Genomic DNA, 9290 nt, shown 5'->3' on the forward strand with positions numbered 1-9290 from the left:
AACGGCAAGTTAGTGTCACAGCGTTCCAAACACTGTCGTCGTCTCCAGGGCCAAATTTACCCCCGACCACAGCTCCATTAACCCATTCTGACCTGAGATCAGATTCATACGAGGTTTCCACTGGACACACACTGGTCTAATTAACCCATTCTGACCTGAGATCAGATTCTAAAAATGTCAGTCGTTTTTTTAGATTTTTCAAAAATAGCAGACCTACAAGCTTGTATCGCGCCACTCGGTGGTGCGATATGAGCTTGTAGATCTGCTATTTTTCAATAGCTAAAGCATAAGACCGAATCAGCCGTTGGCAAAAAAAAATGCCTACCAGCGGATTTCGGTCTGGAGAGGCTCAATTTTACGCCCATTTCCTACACACGAGAATGTGGGCGCCCAATAGGGAAACGGTATGCAATATGGGCGGGCTTTGGTACAGTGACGTTCAATGCTTGAGACCTTTGACTGACAGTAGCTCTGACCAATTGCGTCAAAGAGCAAATGTTTCCCTGGAAATGAAATCCAAGCTGAGCCTCCCCAGACTAATATCCCGCGGATCCGTGCGATATTAGTCTGGTTTATTAACCAGGCTATAACATGATGCCAACACCAAAATGGGTTCCTGTTCAGAACACCATTTTGGACGGAACCCGCTTTGGTGTTAGCATTACGTTATGCTTTAGCTATTGAAAAGTAGCAGATCTACAAGCTCATAGCGCGCCATTCGCTTGTAGGTCTGCTATTTTTGGAAAATCGAAGAACGACTGACATAGAAACATAGCTTTTTCAGAAGACATTTTTAGAATCTGATCTCAGGTCGAAATGGGTTTAATCAGCTCACTGAAAAGGAATGGGACTTCCAAACCCCGGATGAATGAAGATGTGGTCAAGATCAGACACACATATTCAACTAGAAACAATACGGTTTCAATGATTATATTATGTTTCAAATTCACCCTGAATGCTAATTAATTAGTTGTCCTGGACAGTTTTAACCCTGGCCATTATTATATTGCCTTGTTTTGCATGACATGTAATGTCGTTAAATCACAAGCTGTGCAGTTTTACAATGAGTCTTTCTTATGAAAATGACTAAAGATACGGCACGGTTAATTGATTTAATAATTAATTAACTTAATATTAGTCAATTTGTTTTCATTTTAATTAGTTAATTTATTAGTTAATTAGATAATTCATTTCACGGTTAATTGACATGGCATCTTTTGAACCTAAGATCAATGTGACGATCAGGTCCTGGTATAGGTAACATTGGTGACTTTAGAAACCCGGACTCTAAGCAAGACCTGTCAGCTTACCTACGTACCGTACATTTATTTTCAAGTTGTTCAAATTGTTCACTTACTGTATAAAAGGCTTTATTAATGTTAGATTTTCCTGTTTTATCTTATACTTGTTCTCACTTTTTATTTGGCAAATCTCCTGGAAAACGGTGTTGTTAGGCGATATTTACGTGTTGTGTGTGATGTGTGTGATCATGATGTGCAGACCAGAGTCTCAGGGGGGGGGGGGGGAGTTGTGTGTGATGTCAGATCAGAGCTCGATCAGCGAGAGAGGGAGATAAAGAGATATGAGAGAGAAGGAGAGAGGGGGGGGGGGGGGGGGGGTATCGACAGGGAGGCAGGGAATGGATAGAGGGAGCGAGAGAGGGAGAGGAGGCAGAATGAGAGCTATAGGAGGGGGACTGAGCCTACGGTATTTAACCCAGGCAGTAATGCTGGTTACCAACATTTGAACACGCTGAATGTCAGCACAGTAAGAACACCACAGGTGAGCTCATAATACTTCATCCTGCGTTTTATCTAAAATATACAGTAATTGATGTTGTGGTGTTTCCATAGTGTAGAGTCAGACAGCAGCATTACCACCAGTAGAACACTGATAATAACCGTGTAGAGGTCAGAGCATGGAAAGCTCCAGGGAGTGTTCCTTCATTTGGAAGCTTTAAGAAAAACCTTTCTTAAGACGCTATATATATATATATATATATATTCACCTTGCAAGCATTCCCAGGGGACAAAGCTTTGAGTGGAGAGCTGAAATATCACGCTGCGCCTTCGCCATCCTTCCCACTTAGCCTTAAACATGGACAGGTACCACACCATATAGGAGGGGCTGGGATGGATCAATAGAGTTGATGGATGGAGGGTGGCTGCCTTTTGTAGAGGGTCGACAGGAGCTCCATGGCTGTAATGAGAGCTCCTTCTGTGAGCAATGGAGAAGGTTTATACCTCAGGAGGATGAGCATGACGTCCTCTCTCTCTTCCCCCAGTGCTGTAACTGAGATGAGCAGGTTTGGAGGGGCCTCCGGGGCTAAATAGAGAGCAGCAGCATCGCTGCTTTAGTATAATCAGTTATAGTAAGGCTGTTTTTAGGCTGTCCTGTTCAGGATGTGAGGAGGAGATCAGGTATTGTCTATGTCAGTTGTGGTTCTCAAACTTTTTCATGTCAAGGACCCCCAAATTGACACTATAATCAGACCCCCATTTGAAGAGATATGCCAGAGACGGCCCCCATAAGAGAAGGTTTTTACGGCTCTAGCAGTGATTCTCAACCCGTTTAATTTCAAGGGCCCCCAGTTTGACATGCATTAGTCTACGGACCCCCATTTAAATCTCTGGGACCCCCGATGTATATTGTAAAATCAATGTTAATTTTAATTCTGCGAGTGTACAACGGGTCCATTTGGTTCCATTTGTACAAAAAAGTCATTAAAATGTTGACATATTATTGCTTACAGCAGCTTTAAGGGAGGGTGTAGGGACAGTGGAGTTAGTTAGATGTGGGCAGGATCACAGGATCACAGGTTGTGTGATGATCTGTGATCAAGGTATAGCCTGAAGAAGTGACGAGAGTTCTTTAACCAGCTGGGTTTAGTTCATTCTTGTCTTCCTTAACTGTATATTTAGTTTAATCATTTCTCTATTTAAAAAAAACTTTTGGCCAGTATTATTGTTGGTACCTGAAATATATTTTTTGTGCTATAAAAAACAATACACTGAAGTTTGGTGGAGGAGGTTGGGCGATGTCTGCCAGCTAGGTGACTCCAAAGGTGGTTGGTTTAACTTCAACACATCAAAATACACCATTCCTCTGTATCACATGCACGCATACAGTAGACATTATGTACGTTTGGCAAAGCAGCACATTGCTGTAATTATAGTTCATGCATTGTTGCACATGAAGTATTTAAGAATTAGCTTTCGGGCTTGAGCCCAGTTGATTGGCACATGATTGATTGTTAAACAACTGCATTATTAAGGGCAAATTACACAACTGCCATTAAGTAATGTACGCAATTATGCGTAATGCCCCATGAAGAACAGAGTTATGTGACAAAATCAGCTATTCTGCATTATACCATTTTGTATGAATCAGAAATTGTTTGTTTGAAATTCTTTATTGGGAATCGTCTCGTGGTGAATCATCTCGTTTTCAAGGTGGTCTGTCTGTCTGTCTGTCTGTCTGTCTGTCTAATCGCCTTCCAGACAATCTCTTGAAATGTCTACATTTCAAGAGATAGGCAGGCAAATGGATAGGCATTTGATGATGGTTTCAGTGGGCCCAGTTAAAACAACAACAGCAGCAGCAGCAATAACTTCATTGAGACAAACAAACAAAAGCTTTTTTAATCAAAGGTCAATTGTAGCAGTTGATTAAAAAAAAAGATGAATATTCTACACAATCCAAGCCATGACCTATGCATGAGCCATAACCCATACTTTAGTAATCTGATATAATCCTCTCATAACCCCATAGTATCATGTGACATTGTGCCTGTATGTCAGACCTTTTATAATCTATGGATATTATTGCGATGTCAAAGCCACCAACAATCACTGATTCATCCATCATGTATTATATTATATTATATTATATTATGTAGGAGGTGAAGAGTGAAATCCTCTTGCTGTATATCTGGAGTTAATGGTGTTAATCCCTGTTCCCACCGCTACTCATCTGATCAGTCATTAAGCTGTTTAGACCTGACGTCAAAATAAATAAAAAGTCTTCTGAAAGAATATTATATTCAAAGATTTGTGCAACATTTTCACGATTAAAAAAAAATAGCAGACTTACAAGCTCATAGCGCGCCACTCGGTGGCGCGCTCTGAGCTTGTTCAGCTTGTTCAGAGTTTAACTGAATTGATTTCTGTTAATTGCCACCTGCTTCAAAAGCTGTTTGTTTCAACCGACCCTTTGTCATCATGACTCATGTGAACAGTTTGTTAATTTGCTCAAGATCATATATGTATGCTGAAGGGTGTTACTGTACCAACGGCTTTATTATTCTGGTTGGATGAACGTCAACATCCCACACACACGATTTCTCCACACCTGCACACCCGGGGGCCTTTGAAGTCTGTACTGTCTCAACCGTGTTTCCGATAACAATATAAAACATAGAACACTAAAACCTATACTTCAATTTGTGTCACTTTTCCCAAAATATGTTTCGCAGGAAGTTATTGTAACCTCAAGATTGTTTTACAGACAATGGATGGCTTTATCCTATTTTGACCTGAGATCAGATTCTAAAAATGTCTTCTACATCCTGACAGTTTTCTGAAAAAGCTACGTTTCTATGTCAGTCGTTCTTCGATAAAAAAATAAATAGCAGACCTACAAGCTCGTAGCGCGCCACTCGGTGGCGCGCTATGAGCTTGTAGATCTGCTATTTTTCAATAGCTAAAGCATAACATAACACCAAAAGGGGTTCCCGCCCCAAAATGGGTTATGTTAGATTATCAATTATGTGACATCCTGCACAGGATGGCAGTGGAAAAGAGATTGCAATTATGCAAAACACCTGCAATAATGTAAATGTTTCCTGTGGGGGAAAAAAACAAAATGACATTAAACTGGTTCATTTAAACTGTCTATATGCACTTCAACTGCGAGGTTTCCGTTTGTCTGTCTTGTGCTTTGGGTGGACGAAAAGATAAGCTTTAAACTGTATTTAAGATACAGATTGCTACACGCGTGCTGTGTATATGTGTACACATACGTGTATATGTGTATGCTTATAGCATGTTATGTAGACAGCACTATAATTGCATTGTATATAGTCATAGCACGCCATAGTACAGATGTATAGCATAGTAGTATAGATATATAGTTTATATGTATAGTCTCATAATATAGATATTCCACTGTTACTTTCTTAGCTTACGCATGTTTCATGATAAATGCTTTTTTGTGATGTATTCCCATGCTTTTTGTTCTTGCTTAATGTAAGTCGCTCTGGATTAAGAGCGTCTGCTAAATGCCTAAATTGTAAATTGTAAATTGTCAGACTATTTTGGGGGTCTAAAACAGTGTCCACATGGCAGTTTAATTATTCCTAGAGAAAACCTCAGAGGGTGTAGACTGTACTCTACTGTAAATGCACTGTACTGTATGCTAGACACACTTGCCTCATGGGAGAAATACATACAGTATACAAATATTATGGGACCAAACGGCCTGCAGTTGTCAGCAGAACTAGGATAAGCAAATATATAATTTCTTCATGTGTCGCTGCAGCCCCGCAGGGAGAGAATACAGTAACTATACATTCATGTAACTGTACATTGATATTACTGTATCGCTGTATATCCTCCTAGCCAGGGTGCGCTGACCTTCTTTAACACTATAAAGTCAGACAGTACAGTTACCGCCTCAGGGCTATATGGTCCACCCAACCCAAACAGCCCCGGCGGCAGTTAGAGAGAAAGAACATAGCAAGCATTCATGTCACTCAAGGTAATTGCCTTTCACTCTTCCCAGAATGTAGCACCTATTGTCACGCCATACCCCCCCCTATTGTCACGCTATACCCCCTATCCATGTTAAACCTGATCCAATCTTGATGTACCTCAAGTGCCTCGTTCAGGTATACAGTAGCCTACCTTCAGGCAACATCTATCTACACGTATACATTTTGATTGTAAAATAAATTGTGAAAATGAAAACGCCCACAACATGACTGAGCATCAGCCTTAATAGTTTCAGATATCATTTTGTTCACGCTTGGAAAAACATCCATGATGACACTGCAGTTCTGTAGGTCCCCCAAAGGTACAGTCGCCCCTAAACCTGAACCACAGTTCAGGGTGCAAGGTGGCATACTAAACCCTAAACCCTAAACCTGAACCACAGTTCAGGGTGCAAGGTGGCATACTAAACCCTAAACCCTAAACCTGAACCACAGTTCAGGGTGCAAGGTGGCATACTAAACCCTAAACCCTAAACCTGAACCACAGTTCAGGGTGCAAGGTGGCATACTAAACCCTAAACCCTAAACCTGAACCACAGTTCAGGGTGCAAGGTGGCATACTAAACCCTAAACCCTAAACCTGAACCACAGTTCAGGGTGCAAGGTGGCATACTAAACCCTAAACCCTAAACCTGAACCACAGTTCAAGGTGCAAGGTGGCATACTAAACCCTAAACCTGAACCACAGTTCAAGGTGCAAGGTGGCATACTACTGCAAGTTGACGACACCCGTCAGTCTCTGCACTTTCCATGTGTCTTGCTGTATACTGTATAGTCAGTCTGGACCCAGAAAGATGTTTTTTTAATGGTGACTGATGGCCTTATACAGACTTATACAGTCGGATGATTACTGAAACAACTTGGGTACTCCAAATGCATTAGTGTGGTTCTCCGGGGGTCTTTTCTATAATACGCACCGCATGCTATCACTGCTGGACACGCTTGGGTATTGTCACAAATCACTCCAAATGTCACTTGCCTCCTACGCATTCTCCAGTCTGGGGGCTGGGAGCTTTAAAAAAAATATTTCACTGAGCCAGGGGAAAAAAAGACATTCATTCCATGTATCGTCATCCTCTTCCACTGAAAGTGAGGGCCTTTTGAACCCACACAGGATGATTTTTCCATCCCCACCGACCTTGTGTCCTCTAGGTGGGTAGTAATATAATCATATAGTAGATCTGTCTTACTTACTCTCTCCCCGGCAGGGATGTGCAGAGACTGTTATAGAGGGAAATAGCGAATATAGCAGATCTACAAGCTCACAACGCGCTGCGCTGCGTTCATAGCTTGTAGATTAGCTATATTTTCGGGGCGCAACCAAACACTCTTTAGCTAGTGGAGATGCAGGTGTAACGACATGGATTTCTAAACAAATTTATTCAACGCAAAATACTGTGTTCACATTCAGGAGACTTCTCCTGAATGCTGCCTTCCGGTATGTGGCATGGAAAGGACAGGAGGGCATTTGCATCTCTTCCACCATGTAGTAAATGCTGCATTCGGTGTCTGGAGAGGGCAGTTGTTTTACAGACGGGTAAAAGGGCAGGGGATGAAGCCCCCTTTGATGTCTATGTGTGCACGTCCCTGGTCGTCAGGAACTGAGGGTGAGAGCTAATTAGTGCTTAATAAGTTAATTGCTTTACTTGGTTTATTTGGTTGGGCTCATTTACTCTCAACATTGTAGTTTCACTCTGTATTCCACTATAGTCCAAAACTCAAAACTATGAACAGTTTGCAAAATGCTGAATATTGCTTTTACTGGAATCTGCTTTATACCTGAATCTCTCTAGACACTATACCAAAAATAAAGGCCTACAACTTTGCTTTCCGATTCCGTGGCCAGAAACATCCCTATAAATACTAAATATAGCTCGTAAGAGGATGCTTGCAGCATGGTTTGCTGTGAGGAGACAGATGGCATATTTCTAGAGAGACAATTTCATGTCAAGGACCTCCAAATATGAATATAATTCCCCGGTGGGAACGTGTGTGTGTGTGTGTGTGTGTGTGTGTGTGTGTGTGTGTGTGCACGCAGTACGCACACGCTCATGTTGTGTGCGTGCGCGCATGCAGCAAGTAACAACAACTTGCATAAGCAAGTAAGAAAGAGATAAAAGCAATAAAACACTAAAAGCAAGAGTTGATGCAAGGTCAACTCGGAAATAAAAGGCAATTGTGAACAGATGGGCTTTCGGGGCGGTTCTGAAGGTAGGGAGGGAGGGGGCATGTCTGGACCCGAGGGAATAATAATATCCTTAGATAACATTTAGTACAGAGTTTCCCAAGCAGTGGGTCGGGAACCCATGTGTGGGTCGCGGACACATTGTTATGGGTCCCCTTCTTAGAGTAATAGAGACGGCACCGGATTTATCCTCCCATCCACTTGCATTAAGTTGCTCAAAAGCGCATGAGGTCGATTTCACTCCATCCTGACAGTTTTCTGAAAAAGCTATGTTTCTATGTCAGTCGTTCTTTGATTTTTCAAAAATAGCAGACCTACAAGCTCATATAGCGCGCCACTCGGTGGCGCGCTATATGAGCTTGTAGATCTGCTATTTTTCAATAGGTAAAGCATAACATAATGCTAACACCAAAAGGGGTCCCCGCCCAGGTGAAATAATATCGACGTGAAACCGTTCCTTGTTTTTCCGGGGAACCCCCTGACACCCTTCGAGGTCCGCTGGGGGTAAGGCTTTTACTTCTAGTGATTTTTACTAGTTGACTAGTTGCCTATAGTTTACTAGTCGACTAGTTAACTTTAACTATAGGCCTACCTACTATGTAATTTATTTATTTTGTAATAATAGTTGTACATTTAAAAACGGTGTACATTGGTCATTGGTGACTATAGCTATAATCTATCTGATGTTGAGGCCAAATTTTTATCAACTAGTCAACTAGTACCAACAAGGTCGACTAGTTGCCCATTCTTGGCGGGAACCCCTTTTGGTGTTAGCGTTACGTTATGCTTTAGCTATTGAAAAATAGCAGATCTACAAGCTCATAGCTCAGAGCTTGTGTAGGTCTGCTATTTTTGAAAAATCGAAGAACGACTGACATAGAAACATAGCTTTTACAGAAAACTGTCAGGATGTAGAAGACATTTTTAGAATCTGATCTCAGGTCAGAATGGGTTTTAAAGCCCTAGCTGGGGGTACCCTGGACCCCACATGGACAACCCCTGGTCTAGAGAGGCTGAATCATGCCATGAATATCCTTCTTTATTCTGTATTGAACTTGCCAATTAAGCCATGATGGGATCCAGATTGAAGGATGGAACCTGGGCAATCAGTGAATGATGAACGATCAAATGTTTTCCCAAAAGGCCACCTCTTCATTTGAAAGTGTCACCTTCCCATTGTGGGAGTTGGGGGGCAATGTTATGTGGCAGGACCTCGGCTGACCTTTGTAAACAGTCACTTTATTTCCTATTTCTTTCTTTTATAATCATGGGTTCTCAAACGTTTTTTATTTTTATTTCAAGGACCGCCATGACGCTGAGACTGCACACATGGAG

The sequence above is a fragment of the Protomyctophum parallelum genome (assembly GCF_964188405.1).
Source record: "Protomyctophum parallelum genome assembly, chromosome: 10".
NCBI classification, from domain to species: Eukaryota; Metazoa; Chordata; class Actinopteri; order Myctophiformes; family Myctophidae; genus Protomyctophum; species Protomyctophum parallelum.